Source organism: Orbicella franksi, chromosome 9, assembly GCF_964199315.1.
Source record: "Orbicella franksi chromosome 9, jaOrbFran1.1, whole genome shotgun sequence".
NCBI lineage: Eukaryota > Metazoa > Cnidaria > Anthozoa > Scleractinia > Merulinidae > Orbicella > Orbicella franksi.
In genome coordinates, this window is record NC_138153.1 from 25,254,905 (window position 1) to 25,277,291 (window position 22,387).

General features: G+C 40.5%; 1 pseudogene; it reads left to right on the forward strand.

Moving 5' to 3' along the window:
* The first annotated feature begins 11,846 nt into the window (after nt 1–11,846).
* On the forward strand, nt 11,847–21,960 carry LOC145498576 (uncharacterized; annotated as a pseudogene).
* The last annotated feature ends 427 nt before the right edge of the window (nt 21,961–22,387 follow it).

Genomic DNA, 22,387 nt, shown 5'->3' on the forward strand with positions numbered 1-22,387 from the left:
TCTACTTCTCGGCCGTTTGAAAAATATAACTATCACAATTTAATTTACATGTAAAATTTCAACTGATTTTAGAGGGTCATAACCCTTCTAGAATACAAATTTCCTGACAAATGAAAGGTTCTAAAGAAAGAGCTATGCTATGGGTAAACCATATCTGAATGGCTAGTTTGGCGTGTGGAAATTAAGCGCGCTAGAAGAAAAATCATAAAGGGTATTTTGACCAATTGCGCCATTTTTAGAGGACCGAGCTGAAAACTTCGATTTTGCAGTCATCTTTATGAACATAATTCGACATGTTTCATTACACAAATTATTCTTTGACATTGTGTATCACACATGTAAGCAATAATTTAAATCATAACTCAGAAATTACCTTGGTTGTAGATGGCAAAGTCCTGTAGAAATCTGCGCGAGAAGTCATGAACGGGAGTTTCACATAAGAAAATCGCCGTAAATGTGACAGATAAAACCGAGAAACGTTCGCTACTTCTTTTGTGGCCATTTTCCCAATGCATCTTTTTTTAAAACAATGTAGAGGGAAAAGTTCAAATGCAGCGGTTTAAGGTGGCTGAACACAGTTTTTGATACCTGTGTTTCATTCACCGTTTTCTCTAAACCCTTGATCCGTCGGTCGTCAAAAATGGCAGAGAGCAAGTTAACAACACAAACTTTGGTTTTTTGATGATTAAGTTGACGTATCTGCCGTTGCCATGGCAACATGAATAAATATAAACAGGCCTTTAAAATTGGTTTTGTTAATTTATAGAAAATCTAGTCCTTAGATTTTCTTTATAATTTGCATGCAACAAGTTTGTAACGATTCTCACAAGTTGACACCATTTTGCTAATAATTTAACAGAGAGATCCTTAATTATCCCTGTTTGAATGTTCACTGGAATATCTAGAATTTCCTTTGTTAAAGTTCAATTATTTTCAATATTCTTGTTACTTATTTCCTAAAGTATTTTCGTGCCAAATTTCGTGAAATCCTAATGAGTGGTTCTCGAGAAATAGGCGTATTTCCGAGAGTGCAATTTTTCATTCAATCGCAATTTTTTGACTTACTACGCATGCGCTGCATTCAACTGGGTTCTTTCGGTAACAAAGAAAAAGCTGAGAATTGCTGGGTTCTTTGTATCGTTACCTTTTTTAGCATATCTCTATAATAAAAGACTAAAGCCATCAATACACTGCGTTCAATTATAGCTCTATTGATGGCATGTTTGTTTTTTGCAATCCTTGTGCACGCGCTGAATTGCATCAGCAAAAGCGCGCGCGAAAACTGTGTTCGGCCACCTTAAAACTGTGACTGGTCAGCCAGCGGGTTAGATATGGTTTTCGTGGTAAATTGCATGACGTGACACGGTGACAAAGAGAACAATTTGCATATTCATGTTGTGTACACAAACGTTGCATGTACACTGCGTTTCGTTCCGAGCAAACGTTCTATTAATCGTTGCAGTCGGGATTGGTTCCCCTCTTTTAAAGTAAAAAGAGAGAAATTATAACAAGAGATAACCAAGGAAGAAGAAGCGATGCCTTTTCTCCATTTATTCGCCAAAGGCGCTCAAGTTTTGAATGCAGGACTACCGTTCTACCTTGAAGGCCGACATTTTGCCAAAATCGTCTGCTTGGGTGGCTGATTTCTAGAAGACTGTGTCATCTATAACCAAGGCTTATTCTGAGGAATTATTTAAAGTATTTCTTAAGTGTACAATACACGATGTCTACGAATAATTTGTGTTATGAAACAAGTCGAATTACGTTTATAAGGATGACTGCGAAATTGAAGTTCTTGTTTGCTGGTCCAAAAATGGCGCAATTGGTCAAAATACCCTTTATGGTTTTTCATCTAGCGCGCTTAATTTACACGGGCCAAACTAGCCATTTAGATATGTTATACCCATAACATAGCTCTTTCTTTAGAATCTTTTATTTGTTGAGAGATTCGTATACTAGAAGAGTTATGACCCTCTAAAATCAGTTGAAATTTTACATGTAAATTAAATTGCGATAGTTGTATTTTTCAAACGGCCAAGAAGTAGACAAAACGTACGTACTTCAAGATGCCTTTTAGCTCAGAGGAATGATCAAAGTGTAAATTACAAACTGTGTGAATATGAAATCCAGGCAAGTTTCCTTCTTTCTGTACTGGCCTGTTGAAAATGTGCAATTTTGCATAAATTTCATCGGTTATCTTGATTGATTGAGCGGTATTTTGAATTTTCCTAGATTTCACAAAAAGGTGAACTGGCTGGATCTTTGAAAGTATATTTCTGAAAATAGTTCACCAAAAGGGTCTTTTTGACGCAATAAAAGAAAATCCGAATTTTCCGACCTGTCGTCGGTTCTTCATATTTACAGGCAGTGGCTCTTAGGGTTTTTAAACTTCTTGCTTAAAGTGCCACTGAAACGAAATTTTTGTATGTGAGATTTTTGCTTAGTAATAAAGTTTCAACCTTACTCGGAAACACTGCAAACTTTTTTTTCGCATGCGGTAAGCGAAAACTGCTTTTTCAGCCGTTCGAAGTTGACTGGTTAAGCCCAAAATTGGCGGCCATTTTGGCGCGGCCAAAACAGCCTAGTGACGTCACTGGTTGTATTACTCTCATGCTGCGCTGAAAATTTAGAGTGATTATGGGAGAAGAGATTACTGTTCGAAGCCCGCCAAAAAACATCTTAAGGACATCTCGGAGCTGTAAAGCAGATAATCACAGTAGCCTTAGACATGAAGAGGTCGAGAGTCGATCCTGGGGCTTTCCAGTCTATTTAATTGGATATTTGCAGGATATTTTATGTAAGCAAGCAAACGAGTGGGAGTTCTTAGATCGCAAAATGATCGGGACTCTTGGTGAAATGCCAGCTCTTAATTAAACAATATCTACACTCATAAAGTAAAAAAGACATGAAAACAAGAGAAAGTGGCTTTTGAAAATATTATCCGGACTGCTGCTGCACGAATCGCAGCAACAACGCTTCGAGTTTTCGAGTTGCTTCGCTTCGAGGAAACCGGACGCTTTGTGAGTTTCACGGCGGACGAGATTGTGCCACAGTGACCTTTAGTCCAGTTGTATCTGCTACATCCTGCAAGTTATCACAACAGCAACAATTTAAGAAACCCTCTTCTTTTATATGAGGGAGCGAATTTAAACTATAAAGGTAAACTAAGCTGCCATGACCCTACAGGTATGTTTTCAGGAAACGAGAGAAAGCGTGACAATGTCGGCGGCGAAAGGTCATATATGCAAATTAGTTCAAATTCTGTTTAATGAACCTTCGAAAGGAGTGTAAACTAGTGACGTTTTAACGAATTGTTTTGAACTTGGATATTATTAAATGAAGATCATAGACATAAGTATGTGCTAAAGAACTCAAAGTAATCCATCGGCCGTGAAATATTGTAATTGGGAGATACGTGTAAAAGAGAAGCGAAATTCCCGCTTTGTTTACACTGATACGTATGCGGCGATAAAGCAAACCCTGCTGCGGATCACAATTTTCAAAGATACATTTTGTCTACCACAAGAACTCTCACTTATTAGTATCATAAAAAGATGCCCTCAGTGTGCAAAGAAGTACTCGACTCAAAGCTTGTGGACCGTTAATAACTTCGTGATAGTGCGGATGGCTGATGCGCTTACGGCTTTTAATGCAGTAAAGTTGCCGAGGATATATTCGAACCTTGTTAATAGACCTTAGATCAACGTGAGAATCCAAATTTCAGAACCAGGCTGAAAACAGACGACGAAATATCGTGTTTAGGCTTCAGGACGTGATATAAAAGTTGCCACACTCGTCTTCGAAATCTCCAATCGAGTACTCAAGATGTTCGAAAAGTATACTGAGCTGTTATAATCTGTAGCATTTATTCTGGTGAATCTACACTCTCTGGCGCCCTCCAACGTTTATGATGTGTATTTCCTGTCAAGGCTGGACAGAAATTACAAGGTAGAAAACTAGTAGGTATCGACAATATGAAGAATAAACTTGAATAACTCAAGTGCAAACAAGAGAGAATCTATAGCGCTTCTTGCGTGAATACAACCAGTGACGTCACAAGGTCCTTAAACTCGGTTCCAGAGCCCGGACACAGTTTTGCTCCAAAAAGTCGATTTCAACTTCTAAAAAAAGCACTTTCTGTTGGGATATGGCGGAAATAAAGTTCACCATTACTTTCAGCACGTTTGAAACTATAGATTGGGATAAAAAAAGAGAGTACGAAAATTTCGTTTCAGTGGCACTTTAAGAATTTCAAATTTAACTTCATCTTGCACAAAATCATTGAAGGGAGGTCTTTGTCAAGACCTTGGTAAGGATCCTCTTTGTATTCAAGGATCTCTTTACAAAGATCGTTTACGGTATCCAGTTAGGCTCCAGCTAGTGACATGACTACTTTGGATCTCGCAAAATATCGGAAATAACTCGGCCTTACTCTTGAAAATAAACCATGCAGTTTGTAAAACATGTTTGTTTTTAATCCTCCGTAAGAAAAAAGATTGCGACTGGTACTTTTACCCATAATTCTTAGCCCACGAAAACTTTAACAATGTTCATAGAAACGTACAGAAAAGTTTTAAAATCTTCAAACCTAGCATACACAATGTCGTTAGCACGGAGACAAATATCGCAAAAATATGGCTTTCCTGGTTTTTTATGGGCTGTGTAAGGTTCGCATGGTATTGTGGTAAAATATACAGCCGCCATCTTTTTTCCTACGGCGGATTGTGTTCATGTTGTACGCTTGCCGAGTTTCATTGTCAGGTCATAAACGACACGTAGTTCGGGCTACCTCCGTACTCAAAATTAAATGAAAGAATGAAGAAAATACAGCTAATTGTTTCCGATTGCGGTGCGTTTAAGCTTACAGGATTTGGTTTTCGTATAAAGATCGTAGCCATTTCGTGTAAAGTAGTCTTGTCCAGATTTCGCCGCTTCTTAATGTATCGTGGTTACAAACCACCTTTATTTTTTTGAAACTTTTTAAAGGGAAAATGAGTCAAGTTGGTAATGTCTTTTAAATTAACTATTAAACTTACCTCTGTTACGTGATTCTTGAACCCTCGATTCGTCTTCATAATAAGTAGCAACGGTAGCATGGAAATCAGAGAAATTAGCAAGATGGCTGATACTGAACACAGTTGATTGACACAGAAACGCCTGATCGTCATCTCACTAATAAGCTGCAAAAGAAATGAAACTAGCAGATGAACGATGCTGAAATAAAGATGTCATTGACTAAAAAAGAAGAATATATTCTTCAGTACTTTTAAGAACTTTTAAGACTACATGACAAATAGGGGCGTCTGCCATATAGGGGCGTCTGACGTTTAGGGGTGCTATATCAAAATACCAAAAGTTTATGATTACCTCTGCATGGTTAATGTGTCACACTACTAATAAATGGTTTAAAATAACAGCCTAGGACTTATAAAAAAAAGTGTTAAAATGACAGCTTTTGACTTCTAGCCAGTAGTGACTATTAGAGGAAGGAAAAGACTAATAATAAATTGGTTCGCTGAGCTGAGGTTCGAAGAATGGAGGCGTCGAGAAATCTATATTATCTATATTATATTATTCGTTTCAATACAAATAATACGGAGTATTTTTCAGGATTTCGTAATTCTCAAGAGATTCATAAGTGGCTGAAGTCTCCTACATGTATTGCGACTCAAGTTCAGTAAACTTTAATTTGAAAGGGGCGACCTGTTTCTGAAATTGTTACAGAATTGTTACAAACAACTTACGCCACGTGCAGATCTGGGCTGTTATATTTTGGCGAATGTCACGCAATAAAAGCCAAGAAACAGGTAAAGAAGGTCATTATTTTTCCTAGGGTTAGGTCTTTGCGTTTTCCCAAACCTAAGACATTCGTATAAATGTTTCGCAGAAATTTACGGAGCCCACAGTATGGAAACGCCGTGTTGGATTACCTTCGTGGTTAACCAATATGGCGGCCGGAAATATTCTGGAGCTTACTTTCGCTATCTAGGCTACTGATTATCTGTATTGAACAAACGAGCATTCACTTTTCCTAATGCTCTAACTTTAAAAAAAAAAAAAAAAAACTTGAGATAGGTATATATTTTTCGATTGTAGCTCCGTGTCACGCTCCACTGCCATCAAAATACGTTGGTTGAATTGTAAACAGATATAAATTTACCGCCTCTCATGCCTGGCGCTCAAGTTTTGTTTTACGTACACGTATTTAGAGATGTAAGATTGGAGATATTAATAGTTCCCATTTACGGCAAACAGCATATATTGTTTTGGCATTTCTCTTGTATACTTCACGCACCTGACACATGGGGACGCATGACATATAGGGGCATCTGACATATAGGGGTATCTGACAAATAGGGGCATCTGACATATAGGGGCATCTGACGAATAGCGGCATCTGACATATAGGGGCATCTGACATATAGGGGAATCGACATACAGGGGCACCTGACAAATAGGGGCATTTGACAAAGAGGGGCATCTGACAAATAGGGGCATCTGACAAATAGCGGCATCTGACATATAGGGGCATCTGACAAATAGCGGCATCTGACATATAGGGGCATCGACATATAGGGGCACCTGACAAATAGGGGCATTTTACAAAGAGGGGCGTGAAGGGGTAAAATGGGAACTGGGATTTGCCCTTTTTTGGGCTGGGAAAATGGGATTTACTGCAATGGGACTGGAATTCAACCACTGGGAATGGGATGAACAATTTGGAAAATGGGAAAGGGATTTTTATTTTTGGCGCTCTCTGACCCTACTTTTTGACACCACTGCTTAATTGAGTCTATTCTTATGAATAAAGAACTAAAATTCTGCATCATTAGACCTCAGTAGACACATAGAATCATTACACTTTTCGTTTCCGCGTTCTAGCAACCAGTGTCCACACGGTTTTATTGTTAAGTTCTGTCAGTTTCCCTGGTCAGCTGTTTGTTGCTAATAGAATGATATGCGCATGTTTGCACGTGGCGGGAAAGATAAAAATTGCGTCCAATTCGCGGACTATGATCATCGAAATCAAGTATATTAACTCAAAAAATGCTGCAATACACACGGAAAATTGTAAACTTTCGTTAAACTTAAGCTGCAGCCCGAAAGAATCACAAAAGATGATTATGGAAAAGTGTGAGTTGAGGATTCTGCTGCGAAGAGGGGGTTTGCGGACCATGCACTGGAAATGTTTTATGTGGACCACATTGAGCCAGGTAACCCTAAAAAAAGCGCCTTTTGTATTGCGAAACAATGATCAAATCGAAATGCTTAGAGAGAGTGAATCACGCTCCTTGTTCACCCGAGAGATTCAGCGAGTGCCATCTTTCAAAAGGAACAATATACATCGTGTTTGAGAGTTCATCGTCTTCAACCTCACGCTCAGCGGCTGCAACTTGTTGTGACACTGCTACCTACACGAGCAACACAGACAATGACTGGGTAAAACACCCAAAACGCCAACAAAGACTATTGGGAGGAAAAGTGGAGAGCGAATTGCCCAGAAATGATGAGGCAGAGATGAGAGTGTGGTCAAAACGACATGGCAAGTGTGTAAGGCAGCGAAGTGTACGACAAGACAACACCACGGACAGAGCTGGGACACTGCCTCTGAATTTGTATGAAACACAGACATTGCTTAATCCATTAGACTTGTAGTTTTTACTTCCTCATGCGCAAAGCTCAGTGCCGGTGGAAAGTACAGAACGTCCAGATGGTAAGTCTGATGAACAGCCTGCGGAAGTTCTCACCTGCACTGATCAACGTGACGAGTACAGCAGCAGTGAAAGAGGAGACAGTGAGTCTGACGAGGATTGTGCAGATGATACAAGTGGTTTCAAAATGGTTATGCCAACAAGGGCTGGAAGGCAAAGACTGCTCAGCTGAAGAATGAGAGATTTTCTTCAGTCCAGGTGAAGGTATGTGTGTATCCAAACGACGTCAGTCCACGCTTTTAATTAATTATATACATTAGTTTGCAAACAATAACTGGGAATGGGATTTTAGATTTAGCAACTGGGATTTGGACCAAATTTAAGCTGGGAACTGGGAGTTTGCAAAAATTTGGGCTGGGAACTGGGATTTGGTATCCCCCTTCATGACCCTCGACAAATAGGGGCGTCTGCCATATAGTGGCGTCTGACAAATAGGAGCAGCTGACAAATAGGAGCATCTGACATATAGGGGCGTCTGCCATATAGGGGCGTCTGACAAATAGGAGCTTCTGACAAATAGGGGCATCTGACATATAGGAGCGTCTGACAAATAGGAGCCTCTGACAAATAGGGGCACTCTGATACATAGGGGCATCTGACATATAGGGGCGTCTGACATATAGGGGCTTCTCACAAAACCCTGTTTGAACACCCATGCAAACTCTGTATTGAGTCATTCCCGCCAACGGACATTCTTGTAAGCGGTCGCAGACGCTTTATGTCAAGTCTCTCATTTATATCACGTGCGCCTTCCGGCTACTGAAATTAGCCAGTGCTCACCCATATTACATTTGAAACTGAGACAATTTCGGATTTTTTATTTTGTGTTAAAAAGTTTCTCATTTCAATCATTCGCCCTCTATATGCTGTACTTAGCTAGCGCTCCCCCATGGGCCCCGTGCCCATTTACATTTGAAAGACGATTACGGATTTGTTACTTTGTGTGAAAGAGTCTCTCACTTCAATCATTCGCCCTCTATAGACTCTACTTAGCTAGCGCTTCCCCATGAAAACGGGGCCCATTAACATTTGACAGACAATTACGGATTTGTTACTTTGTCTGAAAGAGTTTCTCATTTTAATTATTCGCTCTCTATAGACTGTAGTTAGCTAGCGCTCCGCCATGAAAACGGGGCCCATTTACATTTGAAATGCAATTTCAGATTTTTTACTTTGTGTGAAAAAGTTTCTCATTACAATCATTCGCCCTCTATATACTGTACTTAGTTAGCGCTTTCCCTTGAAAACGAGGCCCATTTACATTTGAAAGATAATTACGGATTTTTTACTTTGTGTGACAGATTCTCATTTGAAGCATTCGCCCTCTATAAACTGTACTTAGCTAGTGCTCCCCGTGAAAACGGGGCCCATTTACATTTTAAAGATAAATACGGATTTTTTTTACTTTGTGTGAAAGAGTCTCTCATTTCAATCATTTGCCCTCTACATACTGTACTTAGCTAGCGCTCCCCCATGAAAACGGGGCCCATTTACATTTGAAAGACAATTACGGATTTGTTACATTGTGTGAAAGAGTATCTCATTTCAATCATTCGCCCTCTATAGACTGTACTTAGCTAGCGCTCCCCCATGAAAACGGGGCCCATTTACATTTGAAAGGCAATTTCGGATTGTTTACTTTGTGTGAAAAAGTCTCTCATTGCAATCATTCGCCCTCTATATACTGTACTTGGCTAGCGCTTCCCCATCAAAACGGGGTCCATTTACATTTGAAAGACAATTACGGATTTTTTACTTTGTGTGAAAAAGTCTCTGATTTCATTCATTCGCCCTTTACATGCTGTACTTAGCTAGCGCTCCCCCATGAAAACGGGGCGCATTTACATTTGAAAGACAATTACGTATATTTTACTTTGTGTGAAAGAGTCTCTCATTTCAATCATTCGCCCTCTATATACTGTACTTAGCTGGCGCTCCCCCATAAAGACGGGGCCCATGTACATTTGAAATGCAATTTCGGATTTTTTATAATTACTTTGAGTGAAAAGGTTTCTCATTACAATCATTCGCCCTCTATATACTGTACTTAGCTAGCGCTCTCCCATGAAAACGGAAGTATCGCTGCCATGGTTAAACGACAACTAGATAGATGGAGATGACAAGTGCAGTACTACAAAGATGCACCCGGTGACTGGAAACGATAAGCATTTATGTCTCTGATCGATTGCACGAAAGAAACGCAAAGAAAGATGAAGAGGCATTGAGACGAGTAAGGAATATTAAGGAGTTAAAAGGAAACCTTAACACGCAGAAAGATGAGCAGCTCCATCTCCTTTACAATCACGACACTAGATATTTAAACCAGATGAAACCAGTAAACCACATTTTTCTATTTCGTTCAAATATTGACATTCATAATGAAAGGATCAACCGACGTCAAAAAGACGGACTTAGAGCTGCTTTTAAACACCAGATCAAAGTCGATGAAAACGGTCATGCTGTCCTAGATGAAACGAACAAAATAGTTGTGAAGAGGAAGGGGCATCAGAAGCGGAATATTGCAGGAGACATGGATGACGGTGCTATCTTTGGCAGATTGTTACTGGATCAAAGATTTCGGGCTTAAGTAGCCTGCGTACCAGGCGTATAAAGGGGAAGGGGTAGGGGAGGAGGAAGAGAATTCGGGGAAGGGAACGCCTGCTACAAAAGCCGCTTCTTTTGCATCTCCGCCTACTGTTTTACGGTAATCGGATTAACAGAGCTGTCAGTTCAATGACCAATCAGAATAAGGCGCGCGTTTTTCTGCATGACTGCCTTTACGCGGGGGGCGTGAAAAAATATTCATAGCAGCGAGCATTGTGAGAAAATCTTCAAGCCGTTGTAATGTCAGCAACTCCCACAAAGGTTTGTAAAAGAGAAAGAAAACCAAAGATAGACATTCACAAAAACAGCAGCTGCAGATTTTGTGGAGTAAACTTTACTTCTTTACTTCAAACTTTCATTTGAAAATCTATTTTCCTTTGGTCGTTCTGGCACCACATGATTCAAATGCAGCTGTTTACGCGCAAGTCCTGTTGACTGTTTTGCGTGTTGTATATGCCATTGCTCGACTTAGTTCAGGCAAGACCATGGTTTCGATCCTCCATGTGGATCTCATCAGTTTCCGGTATTTCTAGAATGCTCTGTACGTCTGCAGTTGCCACTAGCGCAACTCGACGTATAGCTTTCTCGAAGTAAAGCTACGGCGTCTCCGAAGAAAATAGTACGAGAACAAATATGATATCCGTGATAAGGATCTACCTACTGTACTTGCAAACAGTTCTAATCACAGCCGGGCCCGGCGTCTTAATATAGAATGCAAGTAAGCAACATGTTCACGGTAAGTTTCATATTTTGTCCCTCAAAAGCAAATTCGGGGAGACTTAAAAGCACATCTTGCAATAGAAATGGGCCTAAACAATGCATAAACGCATGGCAATTTACAGAGGTGTCAAACTCTACGAAGCGACACGCAGACAACAGCGTAAAACATGCAGACCTATGACCTATAAAAATTTGCCATAGCACGATCTTACGGCTCAACTCTACTTAAAATTCCTCCTTATTACACAACATAAACTGCCCTTCATAAACACGAGTGAAGCTACAAAAAAAAGGTCGAGTGACCGAACAGCGAACGGCAAATGTACAAATGTCACGAAGCGTAGAAGTCGTGTAGGCTAGTCAACCCCATTTTACACAGTCCTTGGCGCGAACAAACATTTGAAATATGAGGCTTTTGTTGTATCCTGTGGGCAACACCGCTAATACATCTTTTCCATCTAGAAGAGATTTTACTGCAACTTCTTGCTCCGGTTTTAACTTGAATTCACTACGAGCGACGACGTTCAAATCAGCCAAAGCTCTCGCTAGCACATCCACTTCGGCCGCCATTTTGGTTGTTTTCGCATTACTTCCCAAACCCGTCCTATTGTCCGATTAACCAATCAGAATTTTGCGACCGCCAACGACCGCAGAAATGAACCAACAGGGGTCTTAATAGCAGGCGTTCCTCTTCTCCCCGCTCCACTCCTCCGTTTTTTTCCCCCGAACTCTCTTCCTCCTGCCCGCCCCCTCCCCTTTATACGCCTGCTACGCAGGCTAGGACTTAAGAATCGGGACAAATACCTCATCATGAATGACTACTGGATAAACGATAGACTCATCAATGCGGCAATGAAACTGATGAGGAAGATAGCACCGAATTTCGCCGGTCTGGCAGACGTTATCCTGGCGAAGAAAGATGGTTTTCCCCCTTCGCTCTCTATAGACGGATTTGTTCAAATTGTAAATGTGCGGGGGAACCGCTGGATAACTTTGTCTAATGCGCAAAATCTCAGGTTAGAAGTCTCCATATACGATAGCCTTCACGGGGTGGACAAAAATAAGATACAAAGATTAGGTACCCCATGAGCGTTGAACAGAGCGTTTGCCAAATAATGCAGCCTTCCAAAGATGTAACCTTTTTGGTTGACGACGTGCAACAACAGGAAGGAGGAAATGACTGTGGTTTATTTGCAATCGCCTTTGCGGCATTACAGTGCGTGAGACGAGATCCAGCGAAAGAGCGTTTTGATCAAAAAATCATACGTTAAGAGTTACTCAAGAGCTTCGAAGAAGAAGACATGGCTTTGTTCGTCGAGAAAGCCGGCAGCACTTCCAAAAAAAAGACACGGAAATTCTTTATGATAGGCGCTGTCCTGTTCACTGCCACTGTAGAATGCCTGACGATGGCAATGAGATGGTGCTATGTATTGCCTGCAAACGTTGGTTTCACGGTAAGTGTGAAATGGGTAATTTTTACAGCCCACAGTGGCGGTGCAAACCGTGCCAAGATGTATTCGGAAGGGAGCAAAAGAAGGAAACTGAAAGAAAAAAAACGAAGACAAAGTGCAGCAACTACGGCGTGTCGCAGCAAATTACCCAGTAGAAAGTAAGCGCGTTCAAGAACTTTACACGGCAATTGCTGGAATTTACCAAGACTTTCCTTTCCCAGATGGCAAGACTCACATCGGACGTATGTCTGGTGAAGACCACGCGAGCGTAACCAAAGACACGACTAGGAAGCTTCGTTGTACGCTAGGGGTTGACACATTATGCCGGCATAATTTCGAGCATAATACTATACGTGGAGCATCGAGCATAATGCCGGCATAATAGTGCTTTTTTGGCGGCATAATAGTGCCATTTTGCAACATAACAGTTATTTCCTTATTTAGAGCTACTATTGTCCATTTATTAAGTTAAAACTACAAAATTTCAAGCTATTTTAATGTTCTACATGGTTTTCATTACTATTATCGCACTTCACGGGGGTCCCGGAAAAAATTTTTACGGCACAATTATGACTCACCGGGGTCCGGGAAAAAATTTTTTACGGCATAATTATAACTCACCGGGGTCCGGGAAAAAAATTTTGCGGCATAATTACGATTACAATAGTTACAGTCGAGCATAATTTGGAGCATAATAGTCCGTTTTGGGGGCAGTGCCAAAAAGCATAATGCTCGATTTTAGGAGCATAATGTGTCAACCCCTATTGTACGCATTATCTCCACACCCCTAAGTACGACTTCTTCATTGTCATTTTTCACGAAGAGTTAGAGACAGATGCATCATTTTTTAGTGCTGTCATATGCGAAATGGCACACGGTGAATAAGGTCCAATTTCTACATCTCAACAACCTCACGGAAAATTATTCAAAAAAATTGGAAAACGTCTTATCCAGTGTGTAAAAAGTCAACAGGCCGAATTACGAAAACCTTACTGTAATGTCGAAATAAACGAAGTCACTGTTCTTACGGCAAAGTGTTAAGGGTTTCCCTCCTTTTTGACATTCTCTTGATGTGTGTAGTAAAGACATGCCTACTGTTGAGAAGAACAGCAGAATGCAGAAAAGTGTACATAGCTGACTCCCGAAGTGCTTAATTAGCCTTCAGTTGAGAAGAATTAACAGCACAATAGTGCTGACTCCTGAAGTTTTTTCATTAGCATTCAGTTGAGATCAGCAGAATAATGCTGACTCCTGAAGTGCCTTAATTAACCTTCAGTTGAGTAGAGCAGCAGACTTGATCACACTTTAAAAGCATTGCAATTGTGAATGACCAAGACCGTCCAACCATTCCGCATGATGGATTATGCTCGCCTACCATGAATTGCATGTAAAGAGAAAAGACATGTTTCACGGGCAAGGAAAAACAAATCGAAATGTTCAATTTCAAACTGTCTTTATTCCAGGTAAGCAAGACCTCGGAAATGTCGGGAGTCCAAGCGCGTGAAAGTAAGAATATGTTAAATTTATTTTAGACAATGCACCACTACTCAATGCAATAGTTTAAAGTAAAGCAATGTTGATTCCACTTTCTACCACTAAAGGAGAATACAGTGACTCTAGTTATTGCCAATTCATACTTTTTTCAGCTAAACTCAGCTCGTCGCCAAGTTCATATTTTTTCCATCACACCTCTTTTAGTCTATTAATCGTTTTTTTCTGTAATCGTTAGGTGGTGAGCGTAGATCCCGTCGTGAAGACCGCGAAAAGAGGAGGATACAAGAGAGGGCCAAGCGTTTTGGTCTTGACAGAGGTAAAAAATGTTTGTCATATTTTCCTTGTATCAAGTAGAATACGTATTGTTAGTTTAATTCAAGTTGAGAAGAATAGCAGTGACTCCTGAAATACGTTACTAAGTAGGCGGAAGCTGTTAAGCACAATTCATTTAATTAAGCTCTTGCGAGATTAAAATTACCCATGCTGCTTGTGTTGTAATAATGGACGTTAAAATTTCGTGAAAACTCAAAACGAAAATCGGCGAGGGCAGTACATAGCTACTCAGCAGTCTGGGCTTCATAACGGGTAAGCCAGGCAAGAGCTTCAAGGTACCGAAAAAAAAAAGGGAAGGTCCAGGCTACGAGCGTGACATTAAAATTTGTAACTCCAGACCGGCTATATGGCATACCGTAATCAAATAAAAGCATTGTTGTACTGTAGGTGTCGCAGTGGTTTGAGCATGGCCATTGTTTGAAACAGTCTTAGTGACACCAGGTCATATTCTTGCAGCAGTCTGTGAGTCAGACTTTTAATGTAATGCACTTGTGAATACCAAACAAGACCTACCCTTAATTTTACCTTGTCACATGAAATGTCAGTTGCAAGGTCATTTGTATGACAATTTCGTATTTTCCCTTAGTGTTTATTCGGTGACTATATATATATACTTAGTTGACTACATTAATCAGTTTCCCTGTGATCATTAGATGAGGCGCGAAGAAAGCGTCAGCAGGAGGAATTTGAGCGAAGAAGAAAGAAGGATAGGGAAAAGTTAATTGAAGAAAGGCGAAAAAGAGATAGAGGTAAACCACTTTATCTCATATTGCAGATGCGTCGTTCTTACAGCGATGTTACTGTTACGCATATAAGAGACCTTTTTTCCAGAACAGACGCCTGAACGCCTCCTTAGATCTCCTGTCAAATGACGTATAGGTTTAACTTTATTTCTTAGCGCGGACCATGTACAAATACAACCGTGGAGTTGGATTTTTGTTAGAACGGGGAACTGACTACCTTAGATATTATTGCACTATGCCTATTCTATATTGCATCGTAAGGACGAAGGCCGATTTGAAGGTTGTAACATATATGATCCACACCGATTACAATGATCCCTTCTATGGAGCATAAATCAACTATCAATGGAATTCCCTGCTCTTATTGCTGTATAGTTTAATAGTGATCATAGCTATATTTAAAACAGCTGTGATAGAAGCAAAAAGGTGCAAAAAGGCCTGCCTTGGAATGGCAACAGCACACATTTGTAGAGAGAATTTTGGATGTGCTATTGACCCTTAAATCCGATGCCCCTATATGTCAGACGCCCCTATATGTCAGATGCCCCTATTTGTCAGATGGCCCTATATGTCAGACGCCCCTATATGTCAGAAGCCCCTACATGTTAGATGCCTCTATTTGTCAGACGCCCCTATATGTCAGACGCCCCTGTATGTTAGACGCCCCTATATGTCCGATGCCCCTATATCTCAGATGATCCTATTTGTCAGATTCCCCTATATGTCAGACGCCCCCATTTGTCAGACGCCCCTATTTGTCAGATACTCCTATATGTCAGACGCCCCTATATGTCAGACACCCCCATATGCCAGATGCCCCTATATGTCAGATGCCCCTATTTGTCAGATGCCGCTGTTTGTCAAACGCCCCCATATGTCAGACTCCCCTATAAGTCAGACTGCCCTATAGGTCAGACTCCCCTATAGGTCAGACTCCCCTATAGGTCAGACGCCCCTATATGTCAGATGCCTCTATATGTCCGACGCCCCTATATCTCAGATGGTCCTATTTGTCAGATTCCCCTATATGTCAGACGCCCCCATTTGTCAGACGCCCCTATTTGTCAGATACTCCTATATGTCAGACGCCCCTATATGTCTGACTCCCCTATAGGTCAGACGCCCCCATATGTCAAATGCCCCTATTTGTCAGATGCCCCTATTTGTCAGATGCCCCTATTTGTCAGATATCCCTATTTGTCAGACGCCCCTATATGTCAGACACCCCCACATGCCAGATGCCCCTATATGTCAGATGCCCCTATTTGTCAGATGCCGCTGTTTGTCAAACGCCCCCATATGTCAGACTCCCCTATAAGTCAGACTGCCCTATAGGTCAGACTCCCCTATAGGTCAGACTCCCCTATAGGTCAGACGCCCCTATATGTCAGATGCCCCTATTTGTCAGATGCCCCTAATTGTAAGATGCCCCTATTTGTCAGATGCCCCTATATGTCAGACATCCCCATATGCCAGATGCCCCGATACGTCAGATGCCCTATTTGTCAGATGCCGCTATTTGTAAGACGCCCCCATATGTCGGACTCCCCTATAGGTCAGACGCCCCTATATGTCAGACACCCCTATATGCCAGCTGCCTCTATATGTCAGATGCCCCTATTTGTCAGATGCCCCTATTTGTCAGATGCCCCTATTTGTAAGATGCCCCTATTTGTCAGATGCCCCTATTTGTGAGATGCCGCTATTTGTCAGACGTCCCCATATGTCAGACTCCCCTATATGTCAGATGCTCCTATTTGTCAGATGTCCCTATTATAAGATGCCCCTATTTGTCAGATGCCCCTATTTGTTAGACGCCCCTATATGTCAGATGCCCCTATTTGTCAGATGCCCCTATATGTCAGATGCCCCTATATGTCAGATGCCCCTATATGTCAGATGCCCCTATTTGTTAGACGCCCCTATATGTCAGATGCCCCTATATGTCAGATGCCCCTATATGTCAGATGCCCCTATTTGTCAGATGCCCCTATATGTTAGATGCCCCTATATGTCATGTGCCCCCATATGTCAGGTGCGTGAAGTATACAAGAGAAATGCCAAAACATTAATATATGCTGTTTGCCGTAAATGGGAATTATTAATATCTCTAATCTTACCTCTCTAAATACGTGTACGTAAAACAAAACTTGAGAGCCAGGCATAAGAGGCGGTAAATTTATATCTGTTTAAATTTAAACCAACGTTTTTTGATGGCAGTGGAACGTGACACGGAGTTTGTAGAAAAATACATGCCTACCTCAAGGTTTTTTTTTAGCCTTTTTAGAAGTTAGAGCATTAGGAAAAGTGCTTAATTGTAAATGCTCGTTTGCTCAATACAGGTAATCAGTCGCCTAGATAGCCAAAGTAAGTTCCCGATATTTACACTATTTCCGGCCGGCATATTGGTTGACCACGAAGGTAATCTAACACGGCGTTTCCATACCGTGGGCTCTGTAAATTTCTGCGAAACATTCATACGAATATCTTAAGTTTGGGAAAACGCAAAGACCAAACCCTAGGAAAAATAATGATCTTCTTTATCTACATCTTGGCTTTATCCACTAGTACTGTATGGTGTTTTATTTTTTTTTTTTATTGCGTGACATTGAAAACAATCTATTGTATTTTTGCCGTGATAGATACGATGTAGATTCCTTCGCAATAACGGCTGCGAAAGAGACTACGCGATAGATTAATCAATTTCGAAAACATGAAGCCTTCATAAATTCGCCAAAACATAACAGCCCAGATCCGCGCGCGGCGTAAGCTGTTTGTAACAATTTTGTGATAATTTCAGAAACAGATCTCCCCTTAAGTTTACTGAACTTGAGTCGCAATACATGTAGGAGACTTCGGCCATTTATGAATCTCTTAAGAATTACGAAATCCTGAAAAATATCCCGAATTACTCATATTGAAATTTTGACAAAGAAAGCATTCGTTACAGTGGATCTAGATTTCTCGACACCTCCATTCTTCGAACTTCAACTCAGCGAACAAATTTATTATTAGTCTTTTCCTTCCCCTAATAGTCGCTAGGAGTCAAAAGCTGTCATTTTAACCTGTGAAGCTTGTCCAGTGTTTCAGAATTTATATTTCAGGGCCACATGCTCTACTGAAGTACATTGTAAGGCAAGTGTCCTCAGTGATTAGTACTTCAACGGGACAAAAAGATGTATAAGCTACATGAAACTTGTTTATTCGCACGCATACAGATTTATACTTAACAGGTCGACTGAACGCAAATCGTGTTTTTCGCTAGCAACATAGCATAAGCATGAAACAGACGAATAGGCGTAACAGCGCTTATATAAATTTGAAAAGAGTCCAACATGCATTGTAAGCACAAACAAAAATGCAAACATACTTGTAAGGATTAAATGTAGCCTTTTTTCTTCTACTTCTGCCTATGTTCACCCGTTTTCACTTGACGCAAGATCTTATGCTTCTGGTTATGCATATATCGCTAATGGGCTTAAAGCTTATCTTGCCATCACAGTGAAGCTGCCAATATAAAATGAGAAGAAAAAAAAATGAAAGAAGGCATCTCTGTGTTGATGTTACACAAATTTCATGCTTTGCAAAACTTCCGTTTCTCTACATACATTGTTTCACATATAGTAATAGTAATAGTAAGTGCTCTTTTGTAATGTAAAATGCACATGCTTCAGCATTGTTTCTGCTGTTTGTTATTCAACCAAATCGTGTTGCATTATTGTTCTCATATTTTGCCAAGATACGATATTGGGTCAATTTTGCATAACAACTATTGTTCATGGTAAATGGCCCATTTTTAACATGTTTGAACAGGGCATAATATGATGTAGACATTCCTTGATCAGCAGTGTCACTATTTTATGGTTAGGAACACCATTTGTTTTACCATAAGTAATCATGTTATCTACATTTACAACCACTGGTACTTGTATTATGTGCCTTTCTTTGATCTCGTGGTATTCTTTCTTCGCTTAGGAAATTTGTATGAGGGTGCAGACCTCTCCTGAAGGTGTGTTCGATTCAACCTCGTGTGACACCCCAAATGCGTGTTGTGTGGGAGATGAGCTTGGTGAAAGCGAGAACCTGTTAGAACCCGCACCAGAACTATTGTCCTAATTTGTCCTAAGTGTCGCCGTGTTAACATTTTCTTTGTCTGTACTTGTTAAGTTGATTAGTATATTTTAGATTGTATTTGTGTTATTTAGATTATTTGATTTGTAGTTTAGTCGGGTCAGGGAAGGGTTTTTTCGGGATATTTTTTAGGGGGTTGGATGTGGGTGTATTAACCAAGTAGGGGACTTGTGTCCTATTGTTAAGCACCTGTACTTGTGCGAATCCATAAATAAATAAATAAATAAAATAAATAAATATTGACTCACATCTTGACCTCGTCTGTGTCAACCTCACGTGACAAAGGCACTCAAAAACCTCCAGTACGAAAGGCCCCTTACAAAGACTTGTCAGACCGGTCAAAAAGACTTGTAAGGGCTGACATCATTGACTTGTTGAGAGACGAAGCCATGAAAACTGTTCATTTTGTACCAGAAGATCTGACCAAATTTATGGAGTAGTTACCTGAAAACAAGAATTTTTGTTCGGCATTTGGGATTGTCCAAGACATTTCAAAAAACCCTACAATGCAGAGTCTCATCAAGGAATACCAAGATTGTATGGACAAAGAAAAGAAACATGAATTCAGGAGATCCTTGAAACAAACAAGCAAGGTTTGCATGGGGAATTCGCTAAATGATTCACGTGTGACTCTCACAGGTGAGAAAACACCAGAACACTTCAAGGACAGGGTAACTGCTGCCAATTCCATTGGCAGGCTGACCTGCTATGCAAATGAGAGGCGAAGAATATTGTCGATTGTTGCCTTGGATTATCCATACGGTGTGTTGCAGGATTTGTTTAACTGTTCGTCAAAGATGATAGCAGCTGCTAAGGTCCACTGCATTTTGTTTGGTCGTGGTGGAACCCCACTAGCAAAATTCAAGTTTAGTAGACAGTGTGTCAGTCCTGACATACTGATGGAACTATCTGAATTTTTCAATAGAGAAAGTATTTCGAGGCCTTCTTCCTGCAGAAGTGTTATGATCGGCGGCCAGGAAACACCAGTCTGGTACTGAAAGGACAGCATTAAGGAACTTGTCAAGCAGTACTTGCTTGAATAGCCCAGTGGTGTAAAACGCACCTACATTTACACCCACCTTCCATCCAACTTTCATTACAACACAACACAATGCTGGCTGGGTTGTGCAACCTGTGTGATGAGTTTGGTTACTCAAATTTCCTTACCTGTGTAGAAAGAGCGACAACTGTTTCTGTGAATGAGTTTAAGGGCAAAGTTTTACAGCGCTTTATGAAGACGCAATTTGCCCATCAAGTGCAGAGGCATTCCCCATGCTTAGAACTCTGCATGAACAATGAATCTGCCTCTTGTTCGCAGCCACATGACAGGTTTTGCCCCGATGCTTTTGTGCTCTACGATGTTTGCAAGCAACTACGCACACTGCTGTCCAGTGTCCCGAGTGCCAGTGAACGAGAAAGCTTGACAAAGGAACTTGATGAACTCATAAAGGTTCACACCCAATATGTGGCACATCTACTGCGCACACGACACCAAGGCGATTACTATAAGTACATTCTGGATAACTTGCAACCAGCCGAGGCTGTGGTAATCGTGGATTACAAAATGAAATTGGAGTTGGGTGTCAGGACAAGAGAAATCCAGGGAAACTGGTATGGGAAGTGTGGAATTTCCCTACATGGCTTCCTTGCCATCGCTCAAGTGAGTGAAACAGAGAGAAGAACAGAGGTAATTGACCTCTGGAGCGAGGACACCAAACAGGACGCTTGGTTCAGCCAGAGTGCTATGGATGTTGGCTTCCACTGGATGGAAAAGGAGTTCCCTGGCTTTCGAGTGTACTTATTTTCTGGTAAGCAGTCAACTCAGTTATAATAATACTGTTAGAAACCGAAAACAACTGTAGTGTAAAAGGCTTAGTTTGTATTTCATTTGAACATTACATGGAAAAAGCCTCAATATAAATTGTAAAACATATTACTGATTAATTATTCCTTATTATAGTAATTTTGAGCCATAGTTTCAAGGATTTACACAATTTGGAATGGAGTATCTCTAGGGATTATCAGACAAAATCTTCTTTTCTAGTATCCATATGTTTTTGTATCGTTCTATTTGGGCAAACTTGTGATGTATCAAATTATCTCGCAGTTTAGTTATCATTTCATTTTGTCATGATTGCTACTGACATTGTGGGGTGAAATGCTATCATTTTTTTTTCTTTTAGGCTTATTAGAAAAGGTTAACCAAAATTTTGTGGCTAAAAGTTCCTCAGAAATGATTTGTCCTATTGTAAATTTACATGTAATTTATTTAAAATGGCATTAGATTAATGAAGTTCTGTATGCCTGTTTCCATTATTTTAAGCTATCAACAGCTATGACTTCCCAATGGTTATCGCACAGAATATCATCTTTCAGTGTACTTTTCAACATTTTTGGCAGTCAAGTACTCTTATTCACATACAGTGTCCACTCGTGTGTCTCAAAATTCAGGAAATTGCAAAGCAAACATTTTAAAATAATATTATAATGGGCGAGTACCTTATATAACTTGGTAAAAATCTTTTTGCTGTTTCAGACAATGGTCCACATTACCACAATACTGGATTTATCCTCTATTTGGCAGAAGTCAGCAAAGCATTCCAATTGACCCTTGTCGAATACGACAACTTTGAGGCCGGTGAGGGGAAATCAAAGCTGGATACCCACTTTGCCCACATCAGTCATAAGATTGTTAGATGGGTTAGAGTGGGTAACAACTTGGAAACAGGAAGTCAGTTGGGAGAACTGATTGGGGTATGTCTATTTGTTTGATTTAAACTCTCCATCCTCCCCTTCTCTCTATCTCAAGTAAGCACCCAAATAAGCAGCCCTGTGTATTGCACTGTACAAGGAATACATGCATTATGTTGTTGTTTATGTGGAATTGTTTTATTTAGAAAGCAGAACATGATTAAATATCTGACCATGACTTGGCAGAAGTAAAAAGTGTTCACTCCTTCTCCCCTCATTGATATTCTGTCGGGTATAAAATAACATTGCATTGGTAAGCTAGAGTGCTTAGTGCTGTATAGAAAACCATCAAGAATGGCCCATTTGAAGCCGAAAAGACTGGTAAAGGTGATATCCCCAAAATGTGTGACTGTTTTTATACAGCGTTATGCCCTCTAACTTTCAGAATTTTAAAAGCATGGTTTTGTTGAAGTACTAAAGAGCACACAAGATTTTTGTACTTCCTTTG